At 36.1% G+C, this 13,787-nt stretch overlaps 1 long non-coding RNA gene across 1 annotated transcript; it reads right to left on the bottom strand.

The window, feature by feature from the left end:
* Nucleotides 1-10,616: 10,616 nt before the first annotated feature.
* On the bottom strand, nt 10,617-12,099 carry LOC130052250 (uncharacterized). The gene is made up of 2 exons (XR_008800609.1): nt 12,008-12,099; nt 10,617-10,673 (listed from the first exon to the last, which is right to left on the bottom strand). It is a non-coding gene; the product is annotated as an uncharacterized LOC130052250 (long non-coding RNA).
* Between the last annotated feature and the right edge of the window lie 1,688 nt (nt 12,100-13,787).

The following is a 13,787-nucleotide window of genomic DNA, read 5'->3' as shown; positions in this document are numbered from 1 at the left end:
CCGTTGGAGACGGAAGACCTTAATAATAAACAGTAGAATCACTAGAAGGTCTTCCGTTGGAAACGGAAGACCTTAACTAGAAACTCATTACTAGTAATGAGTAGGTCTTCCGTTTGTTCACTTCCGGTAAAGAGTTTTCTCATCCTACAAAAACCATTCAAATATATCAGAGAATGTACTTTAACAATAAATGAGAAGTGTATTATCGAATTTTTTACACATTTCTTGTAACTTCCGGTGACGACCGGAAGTACTATTCAGATGTGTTTTCCTATGAATGACAGTGACTCTTTACTGTCTATATTCCCTGAAAATTTCACGTCTCTATCTGAAGAGTTCTCAACAAAAAGAAGTAGACTAAATAAAGAAAAAGTAGTAGGTAACTACCGACCGGAAGTCAATTTTGAAAAACGAAATTGTCAAAACTCTAGAAGTTGATACTATTCTTAAGACATGTGAAAATCATATGAAACACTTCAAATATAAGCGAGATTTGTGGGGACAAAGAGAAGAAAAGTAAAAAAGTATTTTATCAAGAAACCGGAAGTAGTCGTTTTGACTACCTACGGGGTCAATATTCTTTTGACATTTTGAAAGAGACTTAATAAACTGGTATAAGTTTCAATTTAAAAGAATTTTTTTGAAATTTTCGATTATTTCAATCACTTCCGGTGACGACAGGAAGTGACGGTCGACATGCTTAACACCCTATTGCATGCTTACAAACAATGATTAATCATCCCTGAATATTTGATGAACCTATCTTTTACCCTATCCAAGAAAAATGCTGGACAAAATGTCGTTTGAGAAACAGAAAATCGGCCATATTTTCCTACCGGAAGTGAATTTTGGAAAAACAAAAATAACCACAGGAAAGTCATTTCATAAGACATTATTCCTGAAAATTTCAAGAAAATCTATCCAACCATCTCTGAGAAATCACTCGAAGAAATCGGAAAATCGTCATTTTTTTCAAATACTTACGGTATAGAGCGAAAGTGACGGACGAAGAAATTGAAAGTATGTGTACAATAGCCTAACGCTAGTTGATCAACCCAACAAGTTTCAAGCGTCTATATATGTTCGTTATTGAGAAACTGAAAAAACAAAGTTTGAATTTGTCCACCCCCTATCTCACGACCAGAAGTGAATTTTCGAAAAATATTTGACGTTACTCTAAACATTTATAGTGTCTACAATATATGTTAAATACAAGTCAAACACTTGTTTAGTAAACGAGATTTAAGGCATTGAAAAGGGAGAATTTGAAAAGTTGTTCCTTAATTACCGGATGTCGACGTTTCCACTTCCGGTGGGGTCAACGGTTTTCAATACTCCAAAAGATACCTGATAAAGTGGTATAGGTTTCGATTCAACAACTACAACTTTAATTTTTCGATTCTTCTTATCACTTCCGGTGACGACCGGAAGTGACAGCCGACATTCTGAACCCCCCAACTGCACGCCTACAAAGTGAGATCTATTAACTCTGAAAATTTGGTGACTCTATCTTTTACCGTTTCTGAGAAAAACGCTGGACAAAATCTCTTCTAAAAAAAGGGAAATTGGACATATCTGACGACCGGAAGTAAATTTTGAAAAATTTCAAGAAAATCCATCCAGCCATCTCTGAGAAATCGTGCCGACAAAAAAGGGGGGGGGAAATAATAATAACGAGCTATAACTGTGTTGGGATGCCAACACAAATGTCTCCGAACACCTCCCCATGTCAGAAATGCTTTTTGATGCCAGATATGCACTCAGGATCCTCAAAAAACCCTAGAAACTAAATTTGGTTGAAATCCGACGGACTTGATTTTTGGCCGCCATTTTCTTCAATGGCGGCCATTTTGAAACATTTGAAAATTGATTGGAAGGAAATACTGATGCTAGAAATGAATTGTGGACCCTCAATTGACCCCAGAAGCCAAATGTTGTAGAGATTTTAACACTTTCAAATTTTTCGGTATATGGCGGCCATTTTGAAAATTGCGGCTCAAAAAAAAATTTTGATGGTGGAAATGGACTTGGGGTCACTGAATTACCCTAGAAATAGAATTTGGATGAAATCCGACAACCTTGAGTCTTTGACGTTTTTTGGCCGCCATCTTGAAACGGCGGCCATTTTGAAAATTTGAAAAGTTGAATGCACCCCTCCTAGTGACCCTTTATCAGCTCACAAAGTTTGAAAAGGATCTGTCGAAGTACTTTCACAAAATCGGTCGGACAAATTTCTCACTAAAGAAGAGGAAGAATAAGAACTAAATGCGATCTCGTTGCGAGCAACGAGTGGGTCTTCCGTCCAATTTTAGATGTGATGAGATAAGAATTTGACTGAGATTTTCGTTCATAAATAATGATACAAATATATTGTCTAAACGTAGAATTTAGCTTCAGTAATGTTTTACAAATATTAATCATTTAAGTGTTATAAATTAAAGACTCTCTGCCCCTCTCGGGCACTAATTAGAGAGGTCAGCCTTTTTTCGAGAAAAAAGTTAATAATGTTATTTACTGCGATACAAATTCGACTGATCAGGCGAGTCATGTCGCCCGGAGGCCTATCTTTTTTTTTATATATATAATGCTAGATATATCTCGCAAAACTGAACAAATTTTGCTCTACATGTCCTATCAAAATTCTCTTGAGAAAAAAGTTATTGATTGCGACATTTATCAGATTGTTAAGGCGAGTCATAAGGCCCGTGGGCCTTTTTCTTGATGTCTCATTAAAAGTTTCTTGACTAAAATGTTATAGATTGCAACAATAACCCAACTGTTCAGGTGAGCCATGAGACCCGCAGGCCTATTTCTTAACATCGTTAGTTAACGCTTGCGAAACTTTTGTTCTACATGTCTTGTCAAAAGTTTCTCGAGAAAAAAGTTATTAATGTTATTAATTGTGATACAAATTCCACTGTTCAGGCGAGCCATGACGCACGGAGGCCTTTTTTTATATCTATAGATAGAACTTGCAAAACTGAACAACTTTTATTCTACATGTTTTATCAAAGTTTCGTGAGGAAAAAGTTAATCATTGTAACAGAAATTCAATGGTTCAGGCGAGCCATGAGACCCATAGGCCCATTTCTGGATACGGCACGGAAGACCTCAATAAACTATACAACTTTTGTTATATATCTCTAAACAAAATATTTACGAGTATAAAGTTATGCGACATTTATCAGACTGTTAAGGCGAGTCATAAGGCCCGTGGGCCTTTTTCTTGATATCGTTTGAAAGATCTTGCAAAACTGAACAACTTTTGTTCCACATGTCTTATCAAAAGATTCTCGAGAAAAAAAAGTTAGTAATTGTGACACTAACAAACTGTTCAGGCGAGCCATGAGGTCCGTTGGCCTTTTTCATGATGTTGTTGGAAAGATCTTGCAAAACTGAACAACTTTTGTTCTAGATGTCTTATTAAAAGTTTCTCGACAAAAATGTTATAGATTGCAACAATAACCCAACTGTTCAGGTGAGCCATGAGACCCGCAGGCCTATTTCTTAACATTGTTAGTTAACGCTTGCGAAACTGAACAACTTTTGTTCTACATGTCTTATCAAAAGTTTCTCCAGAAAAAAGTTATTGATTGTGACACTAATCAAACTCTTCAGGCGAGCTATGAGGCCCGTTGGCCTTTTTCATAATGTTGTTCGAAAGATCTTGCAAATCTCAACAACTTTTGTTATAGATATCTTATTAAAAGTTTCTTGACAAAAATGTTATAGATTGCAAGAATAACCCAACTGTTCAGGTGAGCCATGAGACCCGAAGGCCTATTTCTTAACATTGTTAGTTAACGCTTGCGAAACTGAACAACTTTTGTTCTACATGTCTTGTCAAAAGTTTCTCGAGGAAAAAGTTATTAATTTTATTAATTGCGATACAAATTCGACTGTTCAGGCGAGCCATGACGCCCGGAGGCCTATTTTTAGATATCATTAGATAGAACTTGCAAAACTGAACAACTTTTATTCTACATGTCTTATCAAAAGTTTCGTGAGAAAAAAGTTAATCATTGTAACAGAAATTCAATGGTTCAGGCGAGCCATGAGGCCCATGGGCCCATTTCTTGATATGGCACAAAAGATCTCAATAAACTGTACAAGTTTTGTTATATATGTCTAAACAAAATATTTACGAGTAAAAAGTTATCATTCAAAACGTGGAAAAAAATTGGACACTTTTTAAAACTCCATTTTCGACCCCTACCGAGCTTCCGTACTAGGCACTTCCGGAAATTTTTAAAACCCAGGTGCACAACTACAACATGTCGTCTAACATCACTGAAAATTTCAGCACTCTAGCTTTTATCGTTTTTGGGTTTTTGTCTGGACAAAATGGTCATCTGAAAATCGATAAAAGGGGGATAACTTCCAACCGGAAGTGATTTTTCAAAAATTGAAACGGCGGTACAAACTTCAAATGGCAACGCATCAATCCTGAAAATTTGAAGCAAATCGATCCAGCCATCTCCGAGAAATCTTCTGCACAAAAATCGGTAAGGAGAAAAAAAAAGAATAATAATAATAATAATAAGAAAAGTGAAAAATCAACAATAGAATAATAGAAGGGTCTTCCGCTGAAGACGGAAGACCCTAATAAGAAGAAAATAATAATAATAATAAGAAACGGAGCAAAAACAATATGTCTCCGACACTTTGTGTTCGGAGACATAATAACTAGAAACTCATTACTAGTAATGAGTAGGTCTTCCGTTTGTTCACTTCCGATAAAGAGGTTTCTGATCCTACAAAAACCATTCAAATATATCAGAGAATGTACTTTAACAATAAATGAGAAGTGTATTATCGAATTTTTTACACATTTCTTGTAACTTCCGGTGACGACCGGAAGTACTATTCAGATGTGTTTTCCTATGAATGACAGTGACTCTTTACTGTCTATATTCCCTGAAAATTTCACGTCTCTATCCGAAGAGTTCTTAACAAAAAGAAGTAGACTAAAGAAAGAAAAAGTAGTAGGTAACTACCGACCGGAAGTCAATTTTGAAAAACGAAATTGTCAAAACTCTAGAAGTTGATACTATTCTTAAGACATGTGAAAATCATATGAAACACTTCAAATATAAGCGAGATGTATGGGGACAAAGAGACAAAAAGTAAAAAAGTATTCTATCAAGAAACCGGAAGTAGTCGTTTTGACTACCGACGGGGTCAATATTCTTTTGACATTTTGAAAGAGACTTAATAAAGTAGTATAAGTTTCAATTTAAAGAAAAAGTTTGAAATTTACGATTCTTTCCATCACTTCCGCTGACGACAGGAAGTGACGGTCGACATGCTCAACCCCCTATTGCATGCTTACAAACAGAGATTGATCATCCCTGAATATTTGATGAACCTATCTTTTACCCTTTCCAAGAAAAATGCTGGACAAAATGTCGTTTGAGAAACAGAAAATCGGCCATATTTTCCTACCGGAAGTGAATTTTGGAAAAACAAAAATAACCACAGGAAAGTCATTTCATAAGACATTATTTCTGAAAATTTCAAGAAAATCTATCCAGCCATCTCTGAGAAATCACTCGAAGAAATCGGAAAATCGTCATTTTTTTCAAATACTTCCGGTATAGAGCGGAAGTGACGGACGAAAAAATTGAAAGTATGTGTACAATGGCCTAATGCTAGTTGATCAACCCTACGAGTTTCAAGCGTCTATATATTTTCGTTATTGAGAAACTGAAAAAGCAAAGTTTAAATTTGTCCACCCCTATCTCACGACCGGAAGTGAATTTTACAAAAATATTTAAGTTTACTCTAGACATTTATAGTGTCTATAACATATGTAAAATTCAAATCATTAACTTGTTTTATGACAGAGATTTATGGCACTGAAAAATGAGAGAATGAATAATCTTTCTTTGATATAACCGGAAGTTCAAGATTCAACTTCCGGTGGGGTCAACATTTTTTCAGAATTAGAACGAGACCTAGTAAACCGATATAGGTTTCAATTTGAAAGAAAAAAGTTTGAAATTTATGATTCATTTAATCACTTCTGGTGACGACCGGAAGTGACGGCCGACATTCTTAACCCCTACTGCACGCCTACAAAGTGAGATCTATCAACCCTGACAATTTGATCACTCTATCTTTTACCGTTTCTGAGAAAAACGCTAGACAACGAAAACAGCTAATAAGCCGTATTTGCCGACCGGAAGTGAATTTTACAAAAATATTTGACGTTACTTTAGACATTTATAGTGACTATAATATATGTAAAACTCAACTCATTAACTCCTTTCATGACCGAGATTTATGGCACTGAAAAATGAGAGAATGAATAGTCTTTCTTTGATATAACCGGAAGTTGGAGATTCAACTTCCGGTGGGGTCAACATTTTTTGAGAATTATAACAAGATATAGTAAACCGATATAGGTTTCAATTTGAAAGAAAAAAGTTTAAAATTGATGATTCATTTAACCACTTCCGGTGACGACCGGAAGTGACGGCGACAAAAAACAATACGTGCATGCACCATAGAGAAAATAGATCTATCATCTCTGAAAGTTTCATTTGATTATCTTTAGTGGTTTTCAAGTTTACCCCCCGGACAAAGTTGCTCTCAAAAACCGGAAAATCGGACGTATCTCACGAACGGAAGTAAATTTTGAAAAAATGAAAAAAATGCCTCTAGGTACCATCCTTGTCTATAATCTGTGAAAGTTTCAGGAAAATCCATCCAACAGTCTCGGAGACGAAAGGGGAAAAAAAATAATAATAAACAGTAGAATCACTAGAAGGTCTTCCGTTGGTAACGGAAGACCTTAATAAGAAACAGAGTAAAAACAATATGTTCCCAAACTTTGTTTGGGGAACATAAATATGACTAAATATTTAGTCCAAAACATAAATGTTGGATCAAAGAAACTTTTACAAGATTTCTGTAAAGAGCCGTTGACAGAGGTGTAGTGCAAGGAGCGCACGGAACTCTGGGTAGAGAATGATGAAGGGCCATGTCCCTTTCAAAGGGGAGATAATCGCAAAAATAAGGTGGGGTCATTTAAAAATCTTCTTCTCAAGAACCACTGGGCCAGAAAAGCTGAGATTTACATGAAAGCTTCCTTATATAGTGCAGATTCAAGTTTGTTCAAATCATGGCCCTGGGGGGGGTTGGATGGGGTCACAATAGGGGATCAAAGTTTTACATACAAATATATAGGATAAATCTTTGAAAATCTTCTCAAGAACCACTGAGCCAGAAAAGCTGAGATTTACATGAAATCTTTCTGACATAATGCAGATTCAAGTTTGTTCAAATCATGGCCCCTGGGGGGGGGGGGGGGGGGAGGGGGGGGTATGATGGGGTCACAATAGGGGATCAAAGTTTTACATACAAATATATAGGATAAATCTTTAAAAATCTTCTCAAGAACCACTGAGCCAGAAATGCTGAGATTTACATGAAAGCTTCCTGACATAATGCAGATTCAAGTTTGTTCAAATCATGGCCCCCGGGGTATGATGGGGCCACAATAGGGAATCAACGTTTTACATGCAAATATATAGGAAAATCTTCTGAAGAACCACTGAGCCAGAAAAGCTGAGATTTACATGAAAGCTTCCTGACATAATACAGATTCAATTTTGTTCAAATCATGGCCCCAGGGGGTATGATGGGGCCACAATAGGGGATCCAAGTTTTACATACAAATATATAGGAAAAATCCTCTTCTCAAGAACCACTGAGCCAGAAAAGCTGAGATTTACATGAAAGCGTCCTGACATAATGCAGATTCAAGTTTGTTCAAATCATGGCCCCTGGGGGTATGATGGGGCCACAATAGGGGATCAAAGTTCTACATACAAATAGATAGGAAAAATCCTTCTCAAGTACCACTGAGCCAGAAAAGCTGATATTTACATGAAAGTTTCCTGACATAATGCAGATTCAAGTTTGTTCAAATCATGGCCCCCGGGGATTGGATGGGGCCACAATAGGGGATCAAAGTTTTACATGCAAATATATAGGAAAATTCTTCTTCTCAAGAACCACTGAGCCAGAAAAGCTGAAATTTACATGAATGCTTCCTGACATAATGCAGATTCAAATTTGTTCAAATCATGGCCCCCGGGGGTTGGATGGGGCCACAATAGGGGATCAAAGTTTTACATACAAGTATATAAGGAAAATCTTCTCAAGAACCACTGAGCCAGAAAAGCTGATATTTGCATGAAAGCTTTCTGACATATTTCCGATTTCAGTGTGTTAAAATCATGGCCTCCAGGGGTAGGATGGGGTCACAGGGGGGGGGGGTATCAAAGTTTGGCATACAAATATATAGGAAAATCTTTAATATGAGCCAAGTGACTCAGGTGAGCGATGTGGCCTTTGGGCCTCTTGTTTGACATGCTTTTAGATATTCATTTGATATTTGGTACATTGCTTTGCCATAACAAGTTACAGATCAAGTTCGAATTTCGTCTCGGTCCGTTGATTTTTCACCAAGTTGTGGCCCTTGGACTTAGAAAAATAGTATGAATTTTTTTTTGACGTGCTTGCAGATATTCATTTGATATTTGGTACATTGCAAGTTACAGATCAAGTTCAAGTTTCGTCTCAGTCCGTTGATTTTTCACTAAGGCCCTTGGACTTAAAAAAAATAACATGAATTATCAGTTTTCTGGACTTTTTTAATGTGCTTGCAGATATCCATTTGATATTCAGTACATCATGATGATTGCTTTGCCATTACAAGTTACAGATAGAGTGTGAAGTTTTTCTTGTCTAGTCTTTGTACCTGAATAGTAGTTGATTTCCAACCATTCCTATCTTGGTTCCCCAATCTTCCCTTTTACCATAACCTTGGTCTCATAAAGAACTTTGGATATTGATACAGTCCAATAATTTTTGCCTCCGGTAGGGGACTATGTTTTGCTATGCAATACTCTCAGAATGCTTGTTTTCAATACGGATACAGATATTGCCCTGATATTCAGTCAAAGGCTCACTGTCAGACGGGCGTATATTGTACCGTTTGCGCTACTCTTGTTAATTCTTCCGAGTTGAAAGTTTCTCAAAGCATCGCCAAAACCACAGGACCGATATCAGCCAAACTTGCCACAAAGCATGCTTTGGTAAAGGTGGTTCGAGTTAGTGCAAATGAAATGCCACACCCTGAATTAGTAAATTTTGTGGCATCTTTTAAAATTCTGCTACTCAAGCACCACTTGGCCATTTTCAAACTTGGCACACATCATCCTTGGTTAAAGGGGATTTAAGTTTATTCAAATCGAGAGCCAATTGCTCCCTCCAAACGGGAGATAATCAAGAAAAGGCAAAAAATAGGGTTAGGCCATTCAACAATCTTCTCAAGAACCACTTGGGGGGTGGAGGGGGGGGGCACAATATAGGGAATGAAATTTTTCCATGCAGATATATAGGAAGAACGTTTAAAGGGACATGGACACGATTTTAGCTGAAAAATTTTAATTTTTGATTTTTAATGTTTAGAATGCTTAACTAAGGTATTGCTAATGATCAGTAAAATTTTGAATGTCAGTAGTCAAGGGGGGGGGGGGGCACAATTGGGATTAAACGTTTACATGGGAAATTATGAATATATTTAAACATCTTCATCTCCGTAACATCAGGTCCAGGTCAGAATCGGGCCATAGTGATATGCAAGAATCTTGAGGTATTTCAAATTCAAGTTTGTTCAATTCAGGGGTCCTGTGTGAGGCTATAATAGGAGATTTAAAGTTTACAAGAGAACATACAGGAAATTAATTCAAACAAATCCTTTTCAAGAGTAACAAGGCTACGCTAGATCATATACAAATGTTTCCAAGTTGTGTGGAATTCATTATTTTTGAAAGATTTTTTTTATATAATTTAAGAGTCAAAACCAGAAAGCATCAAGCATTTCATGGAAAGTCAAAAATTTTGTTTTTCAAAATCTGCTGATATATATTTGATTTTATCCCACTGGATACAAAAACAAACCTAAAAATGATTTTGGACGCATTACGGGTCTGGTATCCAAGGACATTCATTTCCTTAGCAATGGGTGCACAAATTCTTGTGAAAATCAATGATTTTTAGCTATCTTGTGGGGATATATTTCCTGTAAGTAAATATTCTATGTTATTTTGTCTACTTGATTTAGTTTCAGAATGGTTTTACAATTTTTTTTTAAAAATAACAAACGCTCAATTTTTGTAGGGTAATTGTTGCCATGACAACGGATAAAAACATGAATTCTAACACTTACTGGTTTTCAAAAATAGCAAAAGTTTAAAAATTCAATGGCTTGAAAATTCAATAAAATATGAAATGCTTTAAATAAATGTCACGCTTTAAACTGTAAATCATGGAATAATTTTGTAATTATTTCTAATTGATAAATATACACATGGGTATAAGAAGTCTACAAGCACACTATATACTAGATCTTGACCTTAAAGAAAATTTACACGATTTATCTATTAACCTAAACGAGATGACACAAAGCCATGATATCGTCCGTATTGGTCCGGGTATTTGTCTCTAATGGTCCATACAAAACTTGGAATGACACGTCTCCCCCGCACTCCTAACCGACCATAAAGCCACAGTATAAATTGGCGATAGGCAGCATATCTTTCCCCTTCGTTATAATCTTGTGGGAGACCTAGGACATCCTGCCTGTACATCTGTGCTATCTGGAGTAATAAATCATCAAGCACAAGGAAGTTAAAATCCCGTGAAGCTAAGCAAAGAAAAAATTACCGATGTATATTGGAGATATAAGGAGGAAGAAATTTCTACCAATCATTTTTTTTTTCTTGGCAGACATTTTATTTGATTTTTGAAAAATGTATCGGCAAGTCGGATTGACCTCTCTCTGCATTTTGTGCAGGAACACCAGCTTTGTTAATCTCCAGGTTGTGGATAGTAGCCATCATGTGAGATTAACTATCACATGTTTAAAGAGATAGTACAATGTAAATGTCAATTTGTTAATTTTTTAGAAAAGAATTAAAACGAGTCCAAATGACTCATACAAGAAAAAAATTATATATTTATCTGTATTTATTTCCAAATCTAAAACGATTGTAATCTTTATATTAGGTCCTCTGAAGTTTTAGTTCGTGGAGATAAAAATGAAAATTCAATCTGCGATACAAGTCAGGAAATGAATTATCAGTACAAATCTGGTCAAAAGAGTTAGTAAAGTCATGGAAATTGCTGAAATTTTCACTATATCGGAACTTGTTATAGCTGAGTTTCGCAGTAAAAAGAAACTAAAAAATACTGACAAACCAACTTGAACTACTGACAATGACAATAGTTTATTCTCATAAAATGACATAATGTACTGTGTAGAGATGTATTACACTAATATAGTTAAATACATGCATACGTGAGAAAAATGAACTACAGTATCTGATAATGAGCCAACCAGGAGAGCTAACTCTCTCAATAATAGATTTTATAAATTTACATAGTTTCATCAATTTAAAATTTTATTTGTTGTGTTAAAAAGTTGTTCAAACTTATACACATTTGGGTGTAAATAGAAGTACTTTGGTACATAGGGTAATCTTGATTGCAGTATAGATGGATCATTACAATTAAATAATTTTTTCACACATAACTTACCAGGTACAAATTCTATTTTCTCTTGTTATCTTCCAGTTTCAATAGGTAGTTTAACATTACAAGTTCTGAACGTTTCAAATATTTACAAGGCAAGGATAATAAATACTTTTCTAGGCAAAAGGACGTCTTAAATATTCTAAAATTTAGGTATTTGGAAGAGCTACGCATATTACTATAACTGATCATATTATGTGTTAAAAACTATTTTCTTAATCCACGATAAATTCACTGGATTCATGGTTTGCCAAATATAAGGAAGACCACATTCATTTAGTATAGATTTGATGAAATTGCACCATGGGTTATTATATTTTCTTAAAATACTAAACAGATTGGATGACAACTTAACACATTGTGTTGCAGCAAATTTACACCAGAAGCTAATCATTCTTACCTTGATGCGAGGGCGAGTCAATAAGTAACCAGCATATCCCATTTCGGATTGATCGAGACGGTCACGATTTTTATGCCTTGTTTCAATACATGTTTTATACCTGAGTACAAAATTGCACGTGTAGTCATTCTTTAATAAGATATTGAATGTCAAACATGTCTAGTGATGCAAAGACATGCTTTTCATCTAAAATTGTGTACCGTGCTATAACTTGGTACTTGTATTTAAAAGGTAAACAGGTAAGGAAATACACGGCGAGTTAGCCGATGTTTATGAGTCTTCTGCACCACCTTATGATCAGGTTAAATTCTGGGTAGGGGAATTCAAAGCCGTAGAACGTCTTTAGATGGTGAAACCAGGTCTGGATGCCACCGGCGAAGAAATGCTTAAGAAAGTTCGAGATCTGGTATACTCTGATAGGCAAATTCTGGTGGAAGAAACAGCGCAGGCATTAAGCATTCCACATGGTAGCGTTTCAACAATATTACATGATCGTTTAAATATGCGCGAGCTAACAATCCGCTGGGTCCCCCAAATCCCTTATCAATGAGCAAATGGCAACCAGAGCGTCAGTATGTAGCGCCTTGTTGAAGCGTTTTAGGTCAAAATATGATTTTCTTTTGCGTCTGGTGACTGTATATGAGATTTGAGTTCATTATTATGAGCCAGAGAATAAAGTTCAGAGTCGTCAGTGGGAAGGGCCTTTGTCCCCGAAGCCAAAGAAGTTCAAGATGTGATAGCCACAGTATTTTGGGACGCAAAAGGCGTTTCTATGTTGAACTTTTCACCCAAGAGAAGTACAATAACTGGAGTGTACTATGCAAACTTGCTAGACCAGCTGAGAACCGCCATCCGTGAAAAACGCTGAGGTAAGCTATCTAAAGGTGTTTTGCTGCAACATGACAACGCGAGAATCCACACTTGCAAAGTTGCAATGAATGCTGTAGAGCGAAACGGTTATGAATTAACACCACATCCTGCCGATTCGCCTGACCTAGCTCCTAGCGACTTCTTCCGATTCCCAAACTTGAAATAGGATATCCGTGGACGTCATTTCCGGTCTGACGAAGAAGTCGTGACGGCAGTTGAGGAGTATGTCAATGGAAAGGACCTTGACTTTTTCAGTTCTGGGCTAATGACACTTGAACACCGTTGCTCTAAGTTCATATCACAATAGAGGGCAATTACATTGAAAAAGAAGAGGTGGATCTCAACTAATCTCGGTTGAGATTCGACTCGGCTGAATATTTGGACTGACGCCTTTAGCGAATCTCGGAGCAGTCCTTCATAATTCATGTCTGGAAATTTACTTTCAACTTCGACCGGTTCTAGCAATCAATGTGCACTTAGATGACACTGCTGTTCGCTTCAAATCAGTTAGTTGACTATTAAGCCAAATCTGTATCACTATTAATGCTGTATTACTTACCGTCTAAGTATGTAAATTCCATAAAATAAACTATCACTAATTTTCCCGTTCAAATGAAGACTTCCATGGCGCAATATTTTATCTCCCAAAATTAAAGAGTTCCTATAGTTTGTTTATTAAATTAGCGATATGCAAGTAGGTATGTAGAAATACAATATATTGGTAACTAGATAAAACAAACTATAGGAACTCTTCAATTCCAGGAGATAAAATATTGTGCCATGGAAGTCTTCATTTGAACGGAAAATTTAGTGCCTATTTTCATTTTCGGATTTTCATACCTAGACGGTAAGCAATACGAAATTAATAGTGATGAAGAGTTAATAAAACAGACAAATCATTTACTAGTAT

The sequence above is a fragment of the Ostrea edulis genome, chromosome 2, assembly GCF_947568905.1.
Source record: "Ostrea edulis chromosome 2, xbOstEdul1.1, whole genome shotgun sequence".
NCBI classification, from domain to species: domain Eukaryota; kingdom Metazoa; phylum Mollusca; class Bivalvia; order Ostreida; family Ostreidae; genus Ostrea; species Ostrea edulis.
This window is presented reverse-complemented; position numbering and strand designations above follow the sequence as displayed.